At 39.8% G+C, this 25,569-nt stretch overlaps 2 long non-coding RNA genes across 3 annotated transcripts; both read left to right on the plus strand.

Moving 5' to 3' along the window:
- The first annotated feature begins 8,036 nt into the window (after window positions 1-8,036).
- Window positions 8,037-14,125, plus strand: LOC149846117 (uncharacterized). Of its 2 annotated transcripts, XR_016430247.1 has the most exons (6): window positions 8,037-8,156; window positions 9,579-9,670; window positions 9,970-10,046; window positions 12,875-12,979; window positions 13,094-13,194; window positions 13,491-14,125. It is a non-coding gene; the product is annotated as an uncharacterized LOC149846117 (long non-coding RNA). The 2 variants fall into 2 exon arrangements; XR_016430246.1 differs by lacking the exon at window positions 8,037-8,156 and having other exon boundaries at window positions 9,337-9,670.
- Window positions 14,126-14,269: 144 nt separating this feature from the next.
- Window positions 14,270-18,014, plus strand: LOC149846118 (uncharacterized). The gene is made up of 3 exons (XR_016430248.1): window positions 14,270-16,647; window positions 16,829-16,986; window positions 17,879-18,014. It is a non-coding gene; the product is annotated as an uncharacterized LOC149846118 (long non-coding RNA).
- Window positions 18,015-25,569: the final 7,555 nt, after the last annotated feature.

Below are 25,569 nucleotides of genomic sequence, written 5' to 3' on the forward strand. Positions count from 1 at the left end.
TAGTTGACGAGTTAGGGCTAACCTCATAGCACATGAGAGAAAATTGAGGACAAGGGATAACAATGAAAGCTTGTAGGTTATTTCATTCCTCATCTCATCTCGTTATTCGACCTCAAAGACAAAAAGTGAGGTTCTTTCCTTACCCGAAAAGAAAATAAGCGAGGGAAGGAAGGGCGCAACCTGCCTTCCCACACAAACACACATAGAGGTCGAGTTTTTTTATTCGAGAGGGGAGACTCGAGAGAGAAGAGAAGTGAGGTTTTGGCGCAGGGAAGGAGAGTGAGAGGAAGAGGAGAAAGAAAGGGAGAAGGGAGAGGGTTTTTTTAACCACCCAGTCAAAAATTTGGTGAGAGTAATACTCCAATGGGTCGTAGTTAAAAAAAGTTTGGCGAGAGTATTAACTATAGCCCTTTAACTTTTAACTATGGCTTAAGTAACCGTAGTTAATACTATGTTTTTACTCGTCCCATAAAAAGTTTGGCAGGAGTATTAACTATGGCTTTTGGCTGTAGTTAAAAGTTAAATAGTCATAGTTAAATGTTTCATTAACCCATTATTAGTTATAGCTCTTTATTAAACAGTAGTTAATAATTATTTTTAACTACGACTTTCAACAGTCATAGCTAATACCCCATATCTATTACCTCTTTGTATTGTAGTGCACTGATTTAACTTGCATCGAGTGACACCTCTTCACTCTATGCAATTAAATGCATTTCTTTCGATCTTTTGATTATAAAGCGTAATATTTTTTTCTCAAATCAAGTCACTTAATGGGCCTGCCTCTGTGCAAGGTAAAACTCAGGGTTGAGAAAACAACCACCCCATACGTGCACCAATGGGGTTTGATCCTATGCCTTCAACTTGTCACAAGGCATCATTGACTATATGAATAGCCACCGTCGTGGTGAGATATTTTAAATTGTTTCCAACATTTTGTGCATAGAAAGTGATGTAAGAGCAAAGCAAAAGACCCCAATTCATAAAAGATTCATTTAGATTTATTCTAGAATTTAGTTTTCTTTATCTTTGTGATTAGATATTGAATCACTATGTCTGATTCATATTGTTAGGATAAGTTTTATATTTTCAAAAATTATTTGAATTTGTTAATTAATTTGATTGACATTAAAAAACTTTTATCTATAAAAAAACATCTATAAAAGGACAAGATATCTAAAAGGTTATTCAATTTTAAAAATAAATAAATCTCACTTAAATTATAATTATTTTAATTTTTCATTATTTTTTTACTTTTATATATATTTTTTAAAGAGATAATTATAGTTTGGTAGATTTCTTGGTAAATTAGGCAACAAATTTACATGATATCAAAGCAAAATCTATATTGGATTCGTTTGAAATGATGATTAAAAGGATAACCCTATTGCATCGAAATCACACGTCTTACGACTTCCAGGATGTTTCATCAGATCGATGGCTTCTTTGGTCGTCAATCAAGAACTCAACGTGGCCATCTGAATCTATAGTATGCCAATATGTGGTTGTCTGTGTTGGATTCCGACGAGGCGGCAAAACGGACGGCGTCACTGTAGCAGTGGCCCTGCAAACAACAAAAAACAGAAAAGCACGCAGGGCGTACCTGAGGCGGCCATTGAAAGAGCTGTGCTTGCCGGAGAGGAGATTTGCTTCAACTTAGCCGGTATGCAGCCACCAAGAGCGCAGGCCTCCGAATGCTACCGGTAAGTCGACCTTTTTCCCCTTTTTAATTTCTGTATTGCGCTCGACTTGGGTCGCTCATGATACCCAGTCAATATAAAGCATACGGTGGGAACGGTTTGCGTAACCGTTCCCCCTAATCGCATGCACATTTATCAGATGGATCATCCCTAATGTGGGGATGTATCCACATCGTGGATAACCACCACGTTAATCGTGGTGGTTAATCCAACATTCTCCCACTTGATTCGACGATAAATCTTTTTAACCAGAAAACCTTATGGAAATAACTTGATGAATAGAATGGCCTTTATATTCTATTCTAAAGGTCCTTAGTTGAATCTCTAATCCTTATGAGATTAACAACAACCATAATGAGAATCAAAAGACTGAAAGTGATCACTTTATTTATATGCATATGTCAAAAAGAGTTTAACAATCCCATCCTCATTACATGTTCGGAATATAATCCCGGTGCTAGCCCTTTAGTAAGAGGATCAGCGATCATCTCTTTGGTACCAATATTGACAATATGCACTAAATGATTCTCCGTCCTTTCTTTAACAACAAAATACTTCAATTCCATATGCTTGCATGACGTAGTACTTTTGTTGTTGTTCGAAAAGGACACTATAGCTTCATTATCACAGTAGACCTTCAGTGGCTTCCCAATGGAATCGACCACCATTAACTGTGATATGAAGTTCTTTAACCATATAGCCAGCGAAGTAGTCTCGTACAATGCAATGAATTCTGCCTCCATGGTGTGGGCAGCAGTGGTCGTCTGCTTTCCACTCCTCCAAGAGATCGCTCCCTCAGCTAGTAAGAAGACATACCCAGTAGTAGACTTTCTACTATCAAAGCATCCTCCTAAATCCGCATCTGAGTAGCCAATGACCTTGAGGTGGTCAACCTTATGATACGTTAACATATAGTCTTTTGTCCCTTGCAAATACCGCAAGACTTTCTTGGCAGCCTTCCAATGAGGTAAACCTGGATTAGACTGAAATCTACCAAGTACCCCTACTGCAAAAGAAATATCTGGTCGAGAACATGTCTGCGCGTACTGCAAGCTGCCAACAACTGATGCATATGGATAAGCACTCATCTGTGCTTTGTCAATATCGTTCTGTGGACAATCCTTTAGGCTCAGCTTGTCACCTTTTGATATGGGTGTAGAAGTAGGAGAACAATTCTCCATCCCATATCTCTTTAACACCTTTTCTATATAGGATCTTTGGGAGAGGCCTAAAAACCCTTTTGCTCGGTCTCGACGAATCTCAATGCCAAGAACATAAGCAGCCTCACCCATATCTTTCATATCAAAATGTGATGCAAGAAACTGTTTTGTCTCTGAAAGTAACTTAATATCGTTGGTTGCAAGTAAGATGTCATCCACATACAACATCAATATAATGAACTTACTCCCACTTTCCTTAAGGTATATACATTGATCAATAATGTTTTCTGTAAACCCGAAAGTCACAATGACTTGGGAAAATTTAATATACCATTGTCGGGAGGCCTGTTTAAGTCCATATATTGATTTGTTAAGCTTACAAACCAAACGATCATTTTCAGAGAAACCAAGAGGTTGTTCCATGTATACCTCTTCATTCAGATCCCCGTTGAGGAACGTTGTTTTCACATCCATCTGATGTAGCTCTAAGTCATAATGAGCTACGAGGGCCAGAATAATCCTCATTGACTCCTTAGTTGAGACAGGAGAAAATGTCTCATTATAGTCAATGCCCTCCATCTGGGTGAATCCTTTAGCAACCAATCTTGCTTTATGTCTCTCTATGTTACCTTTGGAGTCCTTCTTGGTCTTAAAGACCCATTTACACCCTACGGGCTTTACTCCTTTAGGTAACGTGACAAGATCCCACACTTGATTTTTAGCCATAGAGTCTAACTCTTCTTTCATGGCTTCAATCCAGTGCGAAGATTGTTTGCTTTCAACGGCTTCCATAAAATTCAACGGGTCATCATCCATATCTATGAAATCACCAGGCTCCTGAAGGTACACCACATAATCAGGATGTATTGCAGATCTCCTAATCCTTGTGGATCTCCAAACAGGTCGTTCCTCAGGCTCAGATGAAACCTTATCATCCTGCTCGTGTTCTTCCGCATTGTCCACAATAGGTTCACTTTGGATTTGTGCATTAACAATCGAATGATCAATCATACTATCATTAGGAATAACAATGTGGTATCTTTCGATGTTTTCCTTAACAAGTGATAAAACTGGATCCTGTATTTCCTCAAAACCAATGCTTTGAAGTGCACTTAATCCTACTGAACCATCTTCTAGGAATTTAGCCTTATCTGTTTCAACAATCTGTGGTGAGTGAGATGGGCAATAAAACCTGTACCCTTTTGATCTTTCTGGATAACCAATGAAATATCCACTGGTTGTTCTTGGATCAAAGGCTTTAATGTGGGGGTTATATAGTTTAGCCTCTGTAGGACATCCCCATATGTGCATATAAGACAGTGATGGTTTTCTACCTGTCCACAACTCGTAAGGAGTTTTAGGCACAGATTTCGTAGGAACCTTATTCAAAATATGCACAGCTGTCCTTAAGGCTTCACCCCACAACTTTATGGGAAGTGTTGAATAATTCAACATAGCCCTGACCATTTCTTTAAGCGTACGATTTCTCCTTTCAGCTACACCATTCTGATAGGCACTACCAGGCATGGTATATTGAGGCACAATGCCTTCCTCTTTAAGAAATCGCGCTAATGGTCCTTCCCTTTGCCCCATCTCAGTAAACCTACCATAATATTCGCCACCTCTATCAGACCTGACTATTTTAATAACCTTATCAGTTTGTTTCTCTACTTCTTTCTTAAATTCCTTAAACATCTGAAAAACATCAGATTTTTCAAAAATCAAGTAGAGATACATATACCGAGAATAGTCATCAATAAAGGTGACGAAATATTTTTCGCCTGTGTAACAGGGGGAAAATGGTCCACATACATCCGTATGGACTATTTCTAATATCTCACTACTGCGTTTGGCACCCTCTTTATATGTGTTTGTATGCTTAGCCTTTATGCAATCAACACATGGGTCATTGTCAGTAAAATCTAGAGATTGCAAGATCCCTTCATTTACCAGTCTCTTTATTCTTTTTTCAGAGATATGACCCAACCTTTGATGCCAAAGCATGTAAGATTTATCATTCATCATGCTACGTTTATTTCCAACTAATGCGTATTCAGAAGTCAAAGATTCCTGAGTTTGGATCTTCACATTCAATCTATATAAACCATCATAAACTGATGCAGAACCAATTTCAATTGAATTTCTGAATATGAACAATTTGGAATTTTCAAACTTAAAACAATATCCAAATTTATCCAACTTTGAAATTGAAATTAAGTTTCTACTATACGATGGAATATAAAAGACATCATGAAGATCTAAAACTACGTCTGTATCCAGAGTAATCCTGCAGGTTCCAACACCCTTCACATGTGAACGCATCTTGTTTCCCGAATAGATGCTTTTTTCATGCATTGTTGGTTCCCTTCTGCTCAGGAACAACTGTAGACAGTTGGAAATATGAACAGTAGCACCAGAATCAATCCACCAGCTATTTTCAGGAATTTGTAATAAATTACATTCATGAGAAACAAATGACAAATTACCTCTCTTTTCCAACCACTTCTTGTACTTTATGCAATCTGCCTTTATGTGTCCCTTCTTCTTGCAAAAGAAGCACTTTATGGGAGCAGAGTTAGATTGCTTATCTTGGGATGACTTATCCCCAGTTGGCTTCTTCCTAGCATTTCTCTTAAATGCATTCTTCCTTGGTCCTACCTTGGACGTATGAGAAGCCATATGTGCACTTTGCACCTTCTCACCTTTCATCCTCTCTTCTTCTTCAACACACTTGGACATAAGTTCATTAAATGTTCATTCATCATTATGTGTGTTGTACGAGATTTTGAAAGGTCCGTATTCCAAGGGTAAGGACGTTAGAACTAAATGCACTAGGAAAGAATCAGAGATAGTGAACTTCATGTCATTCAGCTGAGACGCTATGTTTCTCATCTCCAAAATGTGCTGGCGAATGTTTCCCCCTCCAGTATATTTCATAGATATCAGTTTTGACATCAGGGTACTGGCTCTGGCCTTGTTTGAACTCACAAACTGTGCCTCAATGACATTCATGAATTCCCTCACTGTTCTGCATTGTGGGATAGCACTCCGAATGTTCTTAGCTACTTTAGATTGCAAAAGCAATAAGCTAAGTCTATTCGAGCGCTCCCACTTCTCAAAAGCAATCTTTTGATCAGCAGTACTCTGATCAGTGAGGGCAGCGGGTTCATCTATCCTTAGGGCCAGATCTAGATCCATATACCCTAATGCAAATAAAACAGTTTTTTTCCAATCACTAAAATTTGATCCATCTAGAAAAGGAATGGAGCTAGAGCCATCTAAAATCACAGAACTAGAAACTGCATGACAAAAGACACGTATCAGGAAACATTCATACGAGACTAAAAACTTTAGTGCAAAAAGCAAAATGATAAAGGCCCTTGATATGCTTCTTTCCAAGGCGAGTGAAGGGGGTCATCGGAGTCCTACTTTGGTAAGAGTTCCGACACGTGAAAACACTTCGCCTACCGACCATATTCGGTAAAACTAAGGTTCTTGTGAAGATAGACCATCAACACAAGGTATCTTTGGATACACACGTGTGATGTATCTCGACACATTTACCTTATTCTACCCTACTTAAATTCTAAACACGATAAAACTACCTTTGAGTCGTCTATCGTTTCATGAATATAAGTACAATGTGCATATCGGCTTAGGAACTGTATGATAGTATAAAATTCATTCATGACTCACGTGTATTCAGTCACTTTGGTGACATGAAAAACACTGATTCATTTAACTATCCTTAATGCTAATATGCAAAATTATTTCTTATAATAGTCCGTAAACCGAATGGACTAGACATATGACCCTCGAAATGGTTTTTAAACTGAATGAACCAGTCATATGTATCACGAACCGGTCTTAAAGCACTCTGAACCGGTCTGAAACAGTCCTGAACCGGTCATCCAAGGGTCCGAACCGGTTCTAAACCTTATGAACCGGGTCAAATATGAACAAAAGTTCATTAAATCCCTATAACCGTATGCCAAAACCCCTATATTTTCTTATATTTAAGAAAACAAGATCTTAGCATCTCGGAACCGGTGAGAAACTGGAAGGAACCGGCCAAAAACGGCTCCGAACCGGTCCCGGAAGGGGACAGAGTCAGTCCCTGATCCGGTTCAGGCCAAATAGTGCCTGGACCCTTCTGGATCCGGGTCAGACCCGACTGCTAACTGGATCCGGATCAGACCCGGAGTTATCCGGATCCGGGCCGGACCCGGTACAGTCCTTATCCAGGTCGGACCCGGTTCTAACTAGATCCGGGTCAGACCCGGTATTAACCGGATCCGGGCCAGACCCGGTACTAACCGGATCCATGTCAGACCCGGTACTAACCGGATCCGGGTCGGACCCGGTATTACTGGATCCGGGCCAGACCCGGTACATACCGGATCCGGGTCGGACCCGGTTACCGCTGGATCCGGGTCTGACCCAGGGTTTTCCTTATCCGGGTCGGACCCGAGCGGGTCCCCACCCGAATCCCTGATCCGATCCGAATCACTTTATGGATCGGATTCGGGTGAGCGGGTCCGGTTCAAAAATGAACCCGACCCGAAAAACAAAAACGATAAGAGTCGAAATTAGGGTTTTTCCAAAACCCTATTTCGCCCTTTTCATTTTGTTGCAGGGTTTTGCCGCCGCCTGCCGGCAGCCAACGCCGGTGCCTACCGGCGACCAACGCCGCCATTTGCCGGCGACCAACACCGTCATCCGCCGGCGACCAACGCCGCCATCAGATGGAGCTCCAACTCTGGCGAAAACAACCATCCGCCGACCAAAATGGTTGCCGCAGAAGTTTTTCTGAAATCCGGCGACTCAATAGTCGCCGGCGACGGCTCCCGCAGCTCTTTAATGCCGGATGAAAGAGTGAAACGCCGGTGCAGTCCTCGCCGACAGAAAACCCCCATGAACAGAGGTAAGTGGATTTTTTTTTTTATACTGTCGCCCAACGGCGACAGTCGCCGGTGCCGGCGACAGGCGCCGGTGACCAGCAGCAGGGTCACCCCACGGTGACCTGCGTTTCTGGTCAAAACCGGAGCACACCCCGCGCAACAGGAAACGGGGTGTGGGCCCATAACCCAATGTTGGATTCCGGCGAGGATATTCCGACGAGGCGGCAAAACGGACGACGTCACTATAGCAGTGGCCCTGCAAACAACAAAAAACAGAAAAGCACGCAGGGCGTACCTGAGGCGGCCATTGAAAGAGCTGTGCTTGCCGGAGAGGAGATTTGCTTCAACTTAGCCGGTATGCAGCCACCAAGAGCGCAGGCCTCCGAATGCTACCGGTAAGTCGACCTTTTTCCCCTTTTTAATTTCTGTATTGCGCTCGACTTGGGTCGCTCATGATACCCAGTCAATATAAAGCATACGGTGCCGTTCCCCCTAATCGCATGCACATTTATCGGATGGATCATCCCTAATGTGCGGATGTATCCACATCGTGGATAACCACCACGTTAATCGTGGTGGTTAATCCAACAGTCTGAACATACAAGATGACCATCGGACATTGGTAGCCCACCAATCGACCAATCTGAACCATGGCCCCACCAACAACGCTTCTTTTATTGCAGCCACCACCGCCTATTGACTCCAACTCTGCCACCACCATCCTCTTACCCGCCAGCCGAAAACCAACTCTACCACCACCATCTTCTCATCCACCAGCCGAAATCCCTTTTGCTGCCACTTCAACCGCACCATGCTACAACGCACCCCAACGATAGCGCTTACTGGAACAGAAATGGTCTTAGCCAAAGACGACGCAGAAATTTCAGTCATTGAAACGCAAACTAACGCCGTGCGAGCAAAAACTTGGTCTCCAACCTGCGCCAGTAAATCCCAAAAATGTTTTTGCGGGCTTTTCGAAACCAAGCTGACCAAAACCCTCCCAGTTTTTTTTCATGTATTCCTTTTTCCCCTCTCACGTCGGTGTCTTCTCCGAGGGTTTCCCCTCTCTCGTCCATCTCCTCCTCCTGAACAGCCATTGCCTCCAGCGTGCCACCTCCCGAGCCTCCCCATTGCTACCTCCCTCAACGTCGAGTCACCTGCCTCCCTCATCGTCGAGCTCCCTCAACATCGACACACACCCGCTGCTGCCATTACCTCCATCCCTTCCGCAACGCCCAACACCAGTGGAGCACTGAACCTCGCCTCTCCCCCTCTCTCTCTCTCGAGCATCAGGCAAAGCGAGCCTCGACTGTGCCCTCTCTCTCTCTCTCTCTCTCTCTCTCTCTCTCTCTCTCTCTATATATATATATATATATATATATATATATATATATATATATATATATATATATATATATATATATATATATATATATATATATATATATATATATATATATATATATATATATATATATATGCTGCAGCCCCCATCCTCATCGGAGGACTGCTCCACCCCCCACCATGTGGTTGGTGATCGCCTGATCTACTGTCATCGTCTGATCAATCTAAAAAATGTTGCTCCGGTTCATCTCTGTCTCTCTCTATAGATTAGGTGGTTGAACTCTGATTTTGTTTTACATTTTTTTTCATTATTAGGGCATGATTTCTTGTTTTATGTCTATTGAATGTGATGCTTGTCTCCATCTATTGTTAGTATCAATCGTTGAATGTTACCAGCTTCCGTAATTGGTGATGTTGTTGTTTCTTCCTTGACACTATTGATGTGTATTTTCATTGTGCTTACACGTTCCTAGGAAAGGTTGAATTTGTTGAGCTTACGGAGAAAGAGATCATCAGAGCCGAAAGAAACTCAGGTGTTATTAGCGACAGGGTTAGGGAAATCCAAGTAGGTGGTATTGGCGAACTTTCAGTTTCCTTTCTATCGTCTATTCATCTCCTTTTCATCACTTATTTTGGTGTGATTCTGCAGTTTCAAGTTTCTATCTTGTCATTTTCTATTTTTAGTACATTAGCCTCTTTGTGTCCGTCTATAAGCTTTTGCCTCAAGTGGCGTATTTTTATTTTTTTTGTATGTGCGTGTATGTGTATATAGATTTTTTTTTTCTTTTTTTTAAAGGTATTCTATTTAATTTCCGTTGTCCAATATTTACTCATTCAATTTGTGAATCTTGAATGATTTTGCAGATGCAAAACTACCTAAAGAGGATGGAGAAAAATGAGCTCAGAGAAAGGGAACTTCGAGAGGATCTAAAACTTTACAAGTAAATCCTGACATGTGTTCTTACATTCGTCTGTGACTATAATTGTACTATGTAGCTTTTTACAGTTTTACTTTCTGTTTCAAATTTTAGCTATTTATCTAAACTTTAGCTTTACAATCCTCCATACACATGTGGAGAGTAGTATCTTTTTCAACTAAAGGTTTCTCCATTTATTTTAAAGGCAGTATAATAGGTAGGAAGCTTATATGTTAGTAAAAGATCGCTGAATTATGCAGCATATGCATGAAGTATAGGCTTCTAGATGCACTGTTGCTTGTTTAATTGGTTTCTTCTATGGTTATGTACGAGTTCAGTAATACATCTAATAAACCGAGACATATGCGGTAAGGACCCTCTTTCTTCAAGGCATGTCTGACTTATAAAATCTACTCTGCAATCCACCAGAAGTTTCAGACTGGGCCTGCAGAGAACTCTTCTCTGATTCTAGTGTCTGCAGATCCTTTAAGGTTTAGATAAATGACTGATTAATGAAATTTCTGTTTTCACTGTGTCTTCACTACATGAATGATTTTCATAACAAGTGTAAGCATTTTAGCTTTCGTTACATGTCTTCTTTATAACTAATGGGTTGGTAGTTGTAACTAATTTGTTTGGGTTTCTGTGGTGGTCCCAACTGATGCTTCAGTGGACCATGCTGGTCGGAGTCATCAGAAGCTTGGTCGGGCTCAATGGGGACTCAGCTTTGGCTGCACTGTTAGTGCTGCAAGCTGTTTGAGGGCCTTGGGCTCCACACTGATGTCATGCAACGAAAAGCTTCACCGCTGCATTTATGCATGGAATGTTTATTATCAATTTCTTGTTGTTTGGTTCAGTATTGGAGCAAGAAAGCACCATACTTTTATGAATTTTAAAAATAATAGCTTTGATGGAGTTCATTTTTGTGCTAACGTTAATGTATGATATTGAAATTTATGAATCTTAGAAGTTCTATTAATGAACATGATTTATTTAAAACAGGGATGAGAAAATGAAATCAAGAAGGGCAGTTGGCCCAGATGGTATACCTATCGAGGCTTGGAAATGCTTGGGAGAGAAAGGTTTAGAATGGTTGACAAATCTTTTTAACAAGATTTGGCGGACAAATAAGATGCCTAATGAGTGGAGGAAGAGTACTTTGGTGCCTCTATATAAGAATAAGGGTGATATACAAGATTGCACAAACTATCGTGGTATAAAACTCATGAGTCATACTATGAAACTTTGGGAAAGGGTGATTGAGTCTAGGTTGAGGAAGATTGTCTTGATATCGGAGAATCAATTTGGTTTTATGCCTGAAAGATCTACTATGGAAGCTATACATCTTCTTAGACAACTTATTGAGAGAAATAGAGAGAGGAACAAAGATTTGCATATGGTTTTTATTGATTTGGAGAAGGCTTACGATAGAGTACCTAGGGACGTTCTTTGGTGGACAATGATGAAGAAAGGTGTTTCTCTCAAGTACATTAGTATAATTAAAGATATGTATGAAGGAGTAGTAACCAATGTCTGCACTTGTGGAGGGGTGACAACCAATTTTCCTATAACGGTTGGGTTACATCAAGGATCTGCTTTAAGCCCTTTCCTATTTGCTATAGTGATGGATGAGCTTACAAGATCAATTCAAGAAAATGTGCCGTGGTGTATGTTGTTTGCTGATGATATTGTTTTGATTGATGAGTCTAGAGCTGGGGTTAATGCTAAGTTAGAATTATGGAGACAGACATTGGAAGCAAGAGGTTTTAAGTTGAGTAAGAGTAAGACAGAATACATGGAATGTCGATTTAGTAAGCAACGAAATAGAGATGGGAGTGTAGTGAAGCTTGGTGAGCAAGAAATACCGGTGGATGATTCTTTCAAATATTTGGGATCTATCATTCAAAAGTATGGAGAAATTGATGGAGATGTAAATCATAGGATAAAGGTTGGATGGATGAAATGGAAGAGTGCAACTGGAGTGTTGTGCGATCGTAGAATGCCATTGCGGTTGAAGGGAAAGTTTTATAGGACGACTATTAGGCCCGCTTTACTATATGGTACGGAATGTTGGGCTGCCAAGAGACATCATATTCAAAAAATGAGTGTAGCTGAGATGCGTATGCTGAGATGGATGTGTGGAAATACAATAAAAGATAAGATTCAGAACGAGGAGATACCTAAGAAGGTAGGCGTTGCACCCATTGAAAATAAGATGAGAGAGAATCGTTTACGGTGGTTTGGACATATTCGACGAAGGCCTAATGATGCTCCAGTTAGAAGGATGGAGAAATGGGAAAATATATTAGTTAAAAGAGGTCGGGGTAGGCCTAGGAAGACATGGATGGAGGTGATAGAAAAGGATATGAATGCTTTGAACCTCACTGAGGACATGGCATTGGATAGAAATGAATGGAGGAGAAGGATTCATGTGGAAGACCCAGAATGATTTTCTTTGTTGGTTCATATCGCCAACCCCAATTGTTTTGGGATGAAGGCGTAGTTGTTGTTGTTGTAGGGATGGGAAATATGAAGCAGCATTGGAAAAGTTTGAGTCTGTTTTGGGGTCCAAACGTGAAGCCAATTAAGCTTCTATAGCAAGTTATAATGTTGCTTGTTGTTATTCTAAACTTAATCAGGTATGTTAAAAAAGAAATGTGAAATTGATGTAGATTTTTTATAGAGAGGTTGCTTAATTGGTGGCACGGGTACTCCGATGTGGTTCCAACACATGGTGTTTGTCCAAGTTTTTTAGCTTTCTGCATCCTAGCCTACTTTTCCTAAGAAAGTATTTAGTCTTGTCTAGTTTTTAGACCTATGCCTCTAAGACAACCTTTGTTTTTCACATTTAGATTTATCAATTACTAGTGGATCGTCTTGGTTGGATAAGATACAACAGGCATTCCAAGCAGTTTTAGAGTCACTCAAACTGTTCAAGACCCCAGTAAATACATCAGGTAAATATAATTGCATATTGATTTTTTTAAGTAATATAATGTTAAATATGAACTAACCGTGATTGCAAGAATTTGATGCAAAATTTTATAACCATTGTCTCTTATATAATGCAGATGCTAGTCGTGTGCATAAGGAATATGATAATACAATGACAAGTTGATCAAAATAGAATCAAGGATATCAAGCTTGTCTGAAAAGTTGAAAGCTGGTTTTGGTAAGTGTATATGAACATCATAATGTTAGTTGTTTGCGAGTACACCTTTCTCCTTGTAATATGTAATGCAAGTATTATGCTAACTGCAATGTGCATTCACCAATATTTTGGGTATCATTTATCCATTTTTTTAATGCTAATTGCAATGCACATTCACCAATATTTTGGGTATCATTCTCCATTATCTTTTTTTTTATGCTAACTGCCATGTGCATTCACCATTTTTTGTGTATCATTTCTCCATTAACTTTTCTGCAATGCTGATCAGGTCCTTACTGTTTTTTGCATGAATGTAGGTCCAGAGAAGGAATTTTACTCTTTCTATGACCATTGCTTCGAGAACAAACAAAATAAGTATGCGAGCTCTGTTTTTTGCTTTTCTGGTGGTTGAGCGTTTCTTTTTCTCATATCTTTTATGTGTCATATATTCCCCCTCTTTCCTTTTGTCAAGATATGTTTACAAGGTATGTCCTTTTAAGCAAACTTCCCAGGTCGAAGGTCATAGCACCATACAGCTAGGGTAAGTTCTCCATTTTACATTTCACTTTTTTTTGACATTTTTTCATCTTAATAAGAAAAAAATTAGTTGAATCAGTTTCCTTGCTTTGTTAAGATCTTAAGGACTCCTCTGATTGGCAAGTTGAATATGTTTCCACTCTGCAGTTGCCTTTGTAGGTTTTTTAGCCAATGTGAAAATGGTTGAAGGTATTCTTATATTTTCTTCATTATCATTGCTATTATTGAAATCTCTCTCTCTCTCTATATATATATATATATAAACTATCAATTCTTTTTTCCGATAATCTAGCCATTCACGTCGATTATCAAGGCCTTGATACACTCAAGGTTGGAGGTGGTACACGTTTCAATGTCAAATATGTTGGTTTTATCTGTTTGTGATAATAGATTTTAATTGAATGATATTTTTCATGTCCCTAAAATAACTAGTAATCTTTTATTAGTTCAATTTTTTTCTAAAAGATAACAATGCCTTGTTTGAATTTCATTTGGATCGATGCTATGTGAAGGTCAAAGTTTAAAAGTTTTCTAAAGACAATAGTGCTCATGTTAGAGCGAAGGTATCATTAGTACAACTAGGACTTGAGATTGAGTCTACCGGATTTTGGTGAATTTTCTATCATTAGACCATCTTTGATTTCAGGCTTGCTCTTGGTTTTTTCTGACAGACTTTAACTGTTTTTGTTCTCTTTGAGAAGTGTTTGCACTAACTTGGCTTTTAAGTGATTTATCCCTTTTTGGTATGGTGCCCCTATATAAGAATAAGGGTGATATACAAGATTGCACAAACTATCGTGGTATAAAACTCATGAGTCATACTATGAAACTTTTGGGAGAGGGTGATTGAGTATAGGTTGAGGAAGATTGTCATGATATCGGAGAATCAATTTGGTTTTATGCCTGAAAAATCAACTATGGAAGCTATACATCTTCTTAGACAACTTATTGAGAGATATAGAGAGAGGAACAAAGAGTTGCATATGGTTTTTATTTATTTGGAGAAGGCATACGATAAAGTACTTAGGGATGTTCTCTGGTGGTCAATGATGAAGAAAGGTGCTTCTCTCAAGTATATTAGTATAATTAAAGATGTGTACGACGGAGTAGTAACCAATGTTCGCACTTGTGGAGGGGTGACAACCAATTTTCCTATAACGGTTGGGTTACATCAAGGATCTACATTAAGCCCTTTCCTATTTGCTATAGTGATGGATGAGCTTACGAGATCAATTTAAGAAAATGTGTCGTGGTGTATGTTGTTTGCTGATGATATTGTTTTGATTGATGAGACTAGAGTTGGAGTTAATGCTAAGTTAGAATTATGGAGACAGACATTGGAAGCTAGAGGTTTTAAGTTGAGTAAGAGTAAGACAGAATATATGGAATGTCGATTTAGTAAGCAACTAAGTAGTGATGGGAGTGTAGTGAAGCTTGGTGAGCGGGAAATACCGGTGGATGATTGTTTCAAATATTTGGGATCTATCATTCAAAAGAATGGAGAAATTGATGGAGATGTAAATTATAGGATAAAGGTTGGGTGGATGAAATGGAAAAGTGCAACTCGAGTGTTGTGCAATCGTAGAATGCCATTGCGGTTGAAGGAAAAGTTTTATAGGATGACAATTAGGCCCGCTTTACTATATGGTACGGAATGTTGGGTTGCCAAGAGACATCATATTCAAAAAATGAGTGTAGCTGAGATGTGTATGCTTAGTTAGATGTGTGGAAATACAATAAAAGATAAGATTCGAAACGGGGAGATACGTAAGAAGGTAGGCATTGCATCCATTGAAAATAAGATGAGAGAGAATCGTTTACGGTGGTTTAGACATATTCGGCGAAGGCCTAATGATGCTCCAGTTAGAAGGATGGAAAAATGGGATAATATATTAGTTAAAAGAGGTTGGGGTAGGCCTAAGAAGACTTGGATGGAGATGATAATAAAGGATATGAATGCTTTGAACCTCACCAAGGACATGGCATTGGATAAAAATCATTGGATGCGAAGGATTCATGTGGAAGACCCGAAATGATTTTCTTTTTTGGTTCATATCGTCGACCCCATTTTTTTTTGGGATGAAGGCGTAGTTGTTGTTGTTGTATTAACTAGAATCCTATTATACATGCCTTTTTTGAGGTTTCTTTTTATCCAAGTGGCAACATCGATCAAATCTATAAAGGTCTTACACTTTGAGTAGTCACAAGATCCTTGAGGAGTTAATTGAAGTTGTTCATGATGAGAGTGATGGATGATAAACTTATTGATAGATTTGATTTGCCAGCTAAACATGATTTTGAGAATAAAGTGTGTGAAGCTTGTCACAAAAGAAAGAGTCATAGTCTTCCTTTCAATAGTTCTGTTCATATTGTGACTGCACCTCTTAACATTATTTATTTTGATGTTTGGGGTCTTGCATCGGTATTGAATTCCATTGGATATTGTTACTATGTCATCTTTATTGATGGCTTAACAAAAAATCTGATGTTTTGAAAACCTTCACATCTTTCAAAGTCTTATTGAGAATATTGTTGAAAGGAAAATTAAGTTATTTCATTCAGACTGAGGCAGTGAGTTTTAAGTCTTGTTTAAGTTTTTGGATGAATGTGGCATTGGGCATTGTATTTCATACCCGCATACTCATGAGCAAAACGGTGTTGTTGAATACAGACACCGTCATATTGTTGGCTCTGGTTTAGCTCTCATGGCTAAGGCTAATCTTCTTTTGGTCATTTGCTTTGTTCTACAGAGTCAAGGCGAATCTGGTGTTCTGGTCAGTTCCTGAATACAAGAAGGTAGGATTAGTTGGCCTTAAATTGAAGGGTCGAGCTGCCATTTGGTAAAGACGGCTCAAGCAGTCTCATGTTCGACTAGGTACAGATCCCATTGTTCATTGGGAACACATGGAGAAAAAATTGCGCACACTTTAATAAAGGGTACTACAAAATGATCTTTTCTAACTATGAGACAGTAGGGTCTTTTCTTTAGGATATGATGAGCAACACATCTTAAGCGCTTTCTTGCTCATGACCTTTTTGTGTGAAAGATACATCTAGATGATACTCTTTATTGTTTTATTTATAACTGATTATGATGCTTTATATTTCATGTATGAAGCTTAAGAATCACATTGGCTGCTGCTCCACCAAAATTCATTCACAAAGAACTAGTTCAAAGATGAACTGAGAATTGTACACGTAAATCTAGCTTATGATGGCTGGATAGTGAAGGACAAGGGCCTTATCGGTCGGATCAATTCCAAATTTTTAGAGAAGGTATTCACCCAAGTAATATACTAGACTTTCACTGTTAATCTTTGGAAGGATTAAATTTGTCATGCACATGTTTCACAACTGTAAAAAGTTATAATAATTATACAAGTGATATGGGTGGATGATATGAGAAAAATACAGGTTTTACTGTAATATATTACATATGGAGGGATGATATGGGTGACACAGGTTTTATCTTAGTATTAATACAAACCTTTCATAGAAACCTACAAAAAGACTACCAAAAGATAGTCCCATATCAATGAGGTGGAGTCTGGAGGCCCCCCTTTCCACCTCTATGGTCAACAAAAAAACAAAATGGTTCAAAATAAACATAAGCATGTCAGAAGTGGGCTTAATGTAAATTGATCACAATGATCTGTCTAAATAGCTCTAAGCTGAAGTTTTTCATGTGACTGTACATATGAATTATTTGTTGAAATAACTCCTGTTTTTTTTCCTACACATGCTAAATGAAGGGTCCCATATGAAATAATTGTTGAAATAACTCCTATTTTTTTCCCACACATGCTAAAGAAAAGGCCCCATTTGAGTTATTTGTTGAAATAACTCTTGTATTTTGTTCATTTACACAGTTCTGAAAGGAAGAAATTGCATTGTAGTGCAAGGAAAAAAATGTTGCTAAACCTATTCTTGCTCACAAAAGGTGAAAAAATCATACTGTTGTAAACATCTGAAATTTTGTTACATATCATATTGAAAACAACCTTTCTCCATCTATTACTTCCAAATGCAAGATGGAATTCATAAGAGTGATCTGTGTTTCCAAAGCCATGTAACATGACTCTGGGATATTGTCGTCAACATTGAGAGTTCAATTTAATATTGAATAGAAGTGCATTTTAAATGTCATTATTTCTTTTCACGTTTACAGATCAAAGTGGCAGTTGATTCATTGGTGCAAAAAAGCTTCAAAAGCTATAGACAAGTTGGTTTGTACCTGTGTATGTGACATGTTAGAAAGGCTTTGTTCAATTAAAGTTGATTGCTTACTGGTTGTTTCTTAAGCTAGGGGCATTGTTTTAATATTTTAAAGAAAACTGAACACTTTTCTTCATGCTATTAGCTTTTTTATTTTCTGGTTTTAGTGGTGTTGTTAAAATGTGATTTGGCTTGTGATTATATTTTAAAAAAAAAACAGTGTTTTTACTGGCGCAATCTTGCGCTAGTAAAAGATCCTTTGAGATATCTTTCCTGGCGCAGAAATACCCCAGTATTACATATTTGCTGTGCAAATTTGCACCAGTAAAGATCCTTTGGTTTTTGGAACAGGATCTTTACTGGCGCAAATTTGCTTCAGTAAACATTTTTCCATTTTTTGGACAAGATCTTTGCTGGCACAGAATTGCTCTAATATTAAATTTTTGTTGGCGCAAATTTGTGCCAGTAAAGATCCTTCGGTTTTTGGGACAAGATCTTTACTGGTGCCGAACTGCACCAATATTAAATTTTTGCTGGCACAAAATTTGCGCCAGCAAAAACCTTTTTTTTGGCTGTGTAAAGTTGCGCCAGGAATTGCATCAACGGCAATGCCTTTCCTGGCGCATTCTTTTGCCAACAAAGGTTTTTGCTGGTGCTATTTGTGTGCCAGCAAAAATGGTTTTTCTTGTAGTGGTAGACCATGCTTGGTTCATTCAGTTTATAGAGCAACATCGAGATCTGGTTTCGTATTGTAGACCGATAACCCATAAGGTAGAATGAAATTGAAAAAAATACAAGCAAGATTCAGACTTGAGGGCAAGTCTTCCCAACCCAGAGTGAATGATGGAGTAGAGCAAGCGACCCGGGTACATAAAGGATCCATTTGGATCCATTTAATTATTTTTTTTATATCTTTGTACTTAGATGTTGAATCACTATGTTTGATCCATAGTATAACTTTTATCTTTTTTGAAAATTATCTGAATAGGTTAATTAATTTGATTGTAATTATGAAACTCACATCTAGGAGGTTATTCAGTTTTGAGAAGATATAAATCCTAATTGATTTTTAATTATTTCAAATTTCCATTATTTCCTACTTTTCTCAGCTTTACTTGATATATGATAGAGATAATTGTAGTTCTGTAACTTTCTTGCTAAATCAGGCAACGGATTTACAACATAAAGCCACTAACTTATGTCCCTTATGCTTGAATTGATGCACCACCAGTCAGCTCTTTCTGTCCTCAAGTTTCGATCCATTCTCTTTGTACTCAAGCAGCCTGCAGGACCACCACGCCTTTGGGTTCATGCTCCCGTACCAAAACTATGCGCACTCAAAGAAAAAGAAAGAAGAAAAAAGACAACCATTTTGAAAAAGCTCTCCTTGGATGCCGACAGCTCCAACAACATCATACCTTCAAATTGCTCCATTATAACTTTTAGCTCCAAAAACATCAGACCTCAGTTCCCATCTGTTCTTTGAGTAAAAATACGTTTATTTCTTGCAAACAAAACAGCTCTCCATGCTCCATAGGAATTTCTATTTTGTTCAAAAAAAAAAAAAACGAAAAGGTTGGAAAAGAAAAGATAAACAAACTTGTTTACATAACACAGATTGGCGTATAATACGCAAAGAAGAGACTGAATCGTACTACTACCAGGCATGATTCAGGCCGTCTCACGAACACACGTTCCCAAACAAGGCTTTGTGGACCTTACGTAAATTAGATTGCGTTGTCCGGGCAACCCGCATTTGGTATAAGGAAAATGAGGCTGGCCGCAGGGAAGGAAGTCACGTTTCTGGACACCGTAGATGAGGTGACCCTGTTGTGATTGCTGAAGGCGTTGGTTGGTCTCCGAATCCATCCCAAGCTCCTCATCGGGGAAGCAGTCTGCCATCGATCCTCCGCAATCCGACCCCGCATGGTGCACCTCCTGATTCATCACCCCACCTGCTTCTGCCACTCTGCCTATCACCAAAATGATGGAGAAGAATAAGAAGAAAGGAGGGAAAGGGATTGTAGCAGCTGCCATCTTCCTCTTATCAGTGACTTACTCATGGCCCCTTGCTTATATTAGCTCTACCCACTGTCACGGGCTTAGAAGCCAAGGCTGGAACACCCACAGTGGATTCATATAAAGTAGGTAGTATTATTTCATTCAGGACAAACGTCAGTGCCAACCACAACCAATTAAATGAGTGTCAGATCGCTCTACCAAAAAAATTTATGTGATATTCAATATATGTCATGACAAGTGTGTCATTTAGTCCTTAATTGTTTTATATAAACCCCTTCAATGGTGAATGCCAACATGTGCCTTGCCATTGGATGCCATTCATCTTGACATCCATGCCTCTCCGTGACCGTCCATATTAGGCGACAGACGATTGCTAATTGCACGGGTCTGTCGGTAGCTTTTAGAAAGGTGGTGGTGAGGCTCCACCTGGGGTTTTTTAAGCTTTGGCGAGGGTTTCTCATCATAAAAAAAAAAAAAAACAATGGCAAATAATGGGTAATGAGGTCATGCCACATGGGCGGCTAAAATATCATGAGATTTTAAATTATTTTTTTATGACAAAGAAGAATCAGGTCACTTAATAGCTTCCTTGCAAGGCAAAATTCGAGGTTGAGGACAACCACAGAGCCTTACATGCTCCAATCGTGATAAACCAACTACAGCACCCCTGTACCAACAAGATTTGATCCTGGGCCTTCAGCTTGACACAAGACTCCACTGATCACATGATTAACCATCGCGGTAATAAGATATTTTAAATTGTTAGACATTTTTTTAAAGTCAAGCTGGGATTAGGCAGACCCCGACCTGAATGTATTAACTGAATCAGATTTACAATTCAGTATATGATTCTCCTGAGGGAACCCAACCAGGGGGGCGATCTTTCCACATTTTGTGGAGTCCCCCTAGCCATTTGAGCTGTTACACTGGAATTGTATTTTGGCTTTTGAACAAGATTTTTTTTTTTAAACTATACGTTAACTGTTGTAGTTCCTGTGGTATCTTCTGTTCTCTGTTTTGTCTACACCTTCTAGGAATGATGCGACACTGTATACTATATCCGGTCGGTCGGACAGATTCCAAAATGATCTTTGAATTATGTCTAAAAAAAAATCTAGAATTTTAATCCAGCCCTCCCATTCTCGGTCTAGTATGCTGCCATTTTCTGCAAAGCAACCTGCCTGGTAGTCGAAATACCATATGTTGTGGAATTTACTACACCACTTGATCGCCACCGGGATAGGGAGGAAGACGAGTAGTAAGACTACACCACTTGATCGCTACCGCATTTTCATTGGTTTTCAGAATTCTTAAGATTTTTTCATGAATCATTAACAATGCCTCCTGATGAGTCTTGGATGCAGTCATTTTTTTATCACCAAAAGTCTGGAGGTTACGTAGTTCCTATATTGTCCATATGGTCACCTGGAACGCCCTTCCCGAGCTCCATCTAATTTGTTTTTCACTGAATTGTTTGGAGAACCATGCAATAATGTCATTCTCCATGTTCCCACAGGGCTTCCATCTCCTCTCATACATGGCAGTTGCTCTCCTCTATAATCCTATTGTAACAGTACATTCCATGAACGGGTGGAATCCAGTTTCCCTCGCATTTTCACATAAAGCACAACGGGAGGGGAATTGAATGCCGAATCTTTGTAGTCGCTCCTGTGTAAGGAGCAAGTTTTCAATGGCCCAGTGCAGCTTGTGACCACGCCTTCTTACACTAGACTAACTTGAAGATTCTGTTGGTCTGACCATGGGCTCTAGTAGCCTCCCAAGCAGATTTGATTGAAAAGTTTTTTCCTGGAAGCCATAGCAGTTGATCCATTTCTGTGGGGTTCCAGGTTTGAGAATTAACTATCCTTCTGAGTTGACTCGGAACTCGCAGAATTGAGTCTTGGTATTCACAGTTTGGCACCTGATTACGATTCAGCTGGTCACATACTTTGACTCCCAGCAAGCTGTGATACATCACCTTCGCTTTGTAAGTAGGTAGGAGGTTGATCAGTGGGCCCGATGGGCACCATGGATCGAGCCAGAAATCTACCTTGTCTTCCATCCCTGTTTCTCATCTGACTTGGTTCAGTATGGTATGGCTGATGTTGCATGTTTAACTCCCATCCAACTGTGTGATCCCTTGTCGTCTTTAAGTGAAATCCATAGAGCTTCTTTCTTAAGATATTTCCATAAAATTAGTTGAATCCATGGGAAATTGCCTTGGCGTGCAATCCTCAAAACCAGCTTGGCTAGACATGTGTTCAATTCCTCTACTCTTCTTATTCCCAAACTGCCTTCCTTTTGTGTTTTGCATATCCTCTCGGAACTGAGTGGGTGAGAATTTCATCCATTCCTTTGTAATACCCCGATCTAGACCTTGAAAGTTCAAGTTTGGTTGGTATTATTTAAAAAAAAAAAAACATACATAATTCACATAAAGAAAAACATGACTAATTTTTTTTACACAGAAAGATATATCTTAACTATAATGACTTTTGACCATCTGTGATTGTCTAGAGCCCCAACTACTGTGTGAATATAAAACCCTAAATCATATTTTAAGTTTATTATCTAAACCTTACTCTCAATCTTGTGTTTCAATCATTCTCCCACGAGTGCCATCGTGAAATAATCACGACAGATCTTATTCTCAATCTCACCGGTTCGGTCAATAGAGACCAAGTTTTTATTTTTTTGGTTTGGTTTGGGTCGCACCCAAACAACCTGGTTCGGTTTAGGTCGCACTCAGATTGACCCGAGATTTGGCAGAGCTGAGTATAAGGATGAAAAGGCACAACCTCTTCTCGACCTCCCTCCCCCTCTGCTGCAGAGGTTATCGGCAACCTCTGGTTGCCGTCTCTCTCTCTCTCCAACAATGCCGACAGCCATGGCTATCGATTTTTTTTTTAAATGCCGACAACAATGGCTGCTGACCTTGCAAAACAAAACAGTAAAGAAGAAGGCATACCTAAGGTGGTCTCCGACAGTACTCTGATGACTATCTCCCTTCTTCCCGATGCTCTCGAGGTATGCTCTCTCTCATTCTCAGCAACTTTTTCTCTTTTTTTTTTTTCAAACTCTTTCTCACTCTCGCTCTCTATATATCCAAGAGGATAACCCTCACTCTCCACCTGCTGATCGTGCGGGGTGAGGTTTATCCTCACCCCTTTCCCACAACGAGTGAGGGTGATGGTTAGGGAGCCGTTGGATCTGAATTTTGTTAAGAAGGATTCACAGAGGTCTCTCCTAAGCCTTTCCTTAAACAAGGGTAACCCGAGGTACTTCATGGGGAGCTGTGATGGTTGCCATCCACTCTTTTTGCCAACATAGGCTGCCCTGTTGGGAGGGAGGTTACATCCAATAAATATAGATTTTTTCTTACTGATTTGGAGACCCATTACATAATCGAATAGTTTCATACTTAATACGAATTGGGAGATGGACCTCTTATGATGGCAGATTAAGAAAAGGGCTTCTTCATCTGCATACGATGAGTGGTGCCATACGAAATCCTTAACTACTACTGGAGAAATGAGCCCTTGTGCTACGTTCATATTCAAGAAACCTTCATATTCAAGAGTATGGTGAGGCGCTCCATGATCAAAAGAAAGAGGTAAAGAGATATGGGGTCTCCTTTTCGAATTTCCCTGCTCCCCCAAAACTGCTTTGATGCCTCCCTATTTATTAAAACCGCGTAGGATGGGTCTTTACGCACATCATAACCCGGTCTATTCAATTTTCATCAAAGCAAAAAATCTTAAGGATTCCTCTAGGAATGTCCAGTCTACCTTGTCATAAACCTTTGCAAGGTCGATCTTTAAAAATGACCCGTCTTTTTTTTTTTCTTGCTATCATGGTGTCCACCACTCAAGCACTCCCCACATCTGATTGACTATTATCACCTTGGTGATGATCTTGAATACAAAGTTCCATAATCCCATAGGGTGGAATTAGGCTTAGACGGTTTGCTCATCTTTTTGGGATCAAAACAATATGCTTGCAATTGATGCGCTTCATAAGCTTTCCGAATTTGAAGTTGTTAATTGCCTTTGTTACTCTGCGGCCTACCGTGCTCCAGAATTTTTAGAAGAAAGATCCCGGGAATCCATCCAGGCCCGGGGCACTGCTTGGGTTCGTCTCAAAGACAATTGTCTTTATCTCTTCTTCTGTAACTACTTTGGTGAGGTGATGGTTTTCTTCTACTTGGACACTATGATCCCTATTCCCTATCACAGTGAAGGAGTTACCGACAGATTTTTGGAAGAGGGTACTAAAGAATTTAACGTCTCCAGTTTTCAATTCTTCCTGTGAATGCACTTAACTCCAACCCTCTAGGCTTAGAGTCGTTTTTTTTTTCACATGCTCTCTTCGAGCTCCTGAAGATGTTGCAATTCATCCCCGAGGAGTTCTTTGTCCACCTCTTCTAATTTTCCTTTCTCTGTGTGATCTTGGCATTCTAATAGCTTGGTTTGGATGTTCTTGATTTGGGATTGGAAGCATCCCACTTTCAGTTTTGCTCATGCCGATAGTAATCTTTTGACTACGCCCAGAAGGGTGGTTAATATATACATACTACATCCCTTCACTTTTGTCGACCAACCCTCCACTAAATCTTCGCATTCTTTCAGACCTGTCAAAAAATTATAAAACTTGAATGGGGTCGCTGGCTTGAATTGGACCCCTGTTTTGATCACAATGTCGTTGTGATCTGAAATTGTTTTGGGGATCAGGGTACATTACAAATTAGGAAACAGATTTATCCAAGCATCATTTACAAGATTGCGATCCAGTCGCCCGGATCTGAACCCCAGTCCACTCAGCTGGTTATGCCATGTCATTGGTGCATTAGGTAAACTGATTTCGCACAAACCACATAGTTCTAAAGTTTCGTTGAATCGGTCACTGTCTGTGTGTCCCAGCCTTGAGCCGACTCATTCTGAAATGCTCCTCTTGGTGGTGTTCCAATCACCGGAAACTACCCTAGGTGCGTCTCTCGGGTGTTGAATCAGGGTCTTCCACAATTGAACCCTTTAGATTGCCGAGTTTCTTCCATACACGCCGGATACGACTGACGTCCTTCCCTGCTTTCAACTAACGTTGTCATCAGTTGCTTGGATCTGAAGACGATTTTCACTTCCACCGATGATTGTTGCCACACACAGATTATTCTGCAGTGGTTCTCCAAATCTCCATTCCCCATCAAACCATATCTTGGGAACTCTTTATTGAACAGGGAAATGCAATTGCATGTGATCTTTGTTTCCAGTAAGAAAGCAATAGCTGCGAAGGGTATCTAGAATTTGTCGGTGGGCCTACTGACGACGGAGCCCTCTAACATTCTATGTTGCTATCTTCATGGGAACCATTAAAAGAGCTCTCTGTCTGTTGTGGTGAACCCTTCCAGTTCACCCTCCTCCTCCTATACCGTGACCTCTGGAGCTATTGCACCTTCCATCATGGCTTCTTTACGACTTTCTGTTGTGGATTACTCTTCCTCCAAGCGAGAGCTCTGTAACACTCAGTTACAGCGGACTGCGCTTCAAGGGTGGACTTTTTCTTTTACAGCACCCGATTGTCAGCAAAATCAGGCTTCGGTTTTCTTTCCCACGGGAGCCCCGGTTA

This window comes from Nuphar pumila, chromosome 2 (genome assembly GCF_984573655.1).
Source record: "Nuphar pumila chromosome 2, dmNupPumi1.hap1.1, whole genome shotgun sequence".
Lineage (NCBI taxonomy): Eukaryota > Viridiplantae > Streptophyta > Magnoliopsida > Nymphaeales > Nymphaeaceae > Nuphar > Nuphar pumila.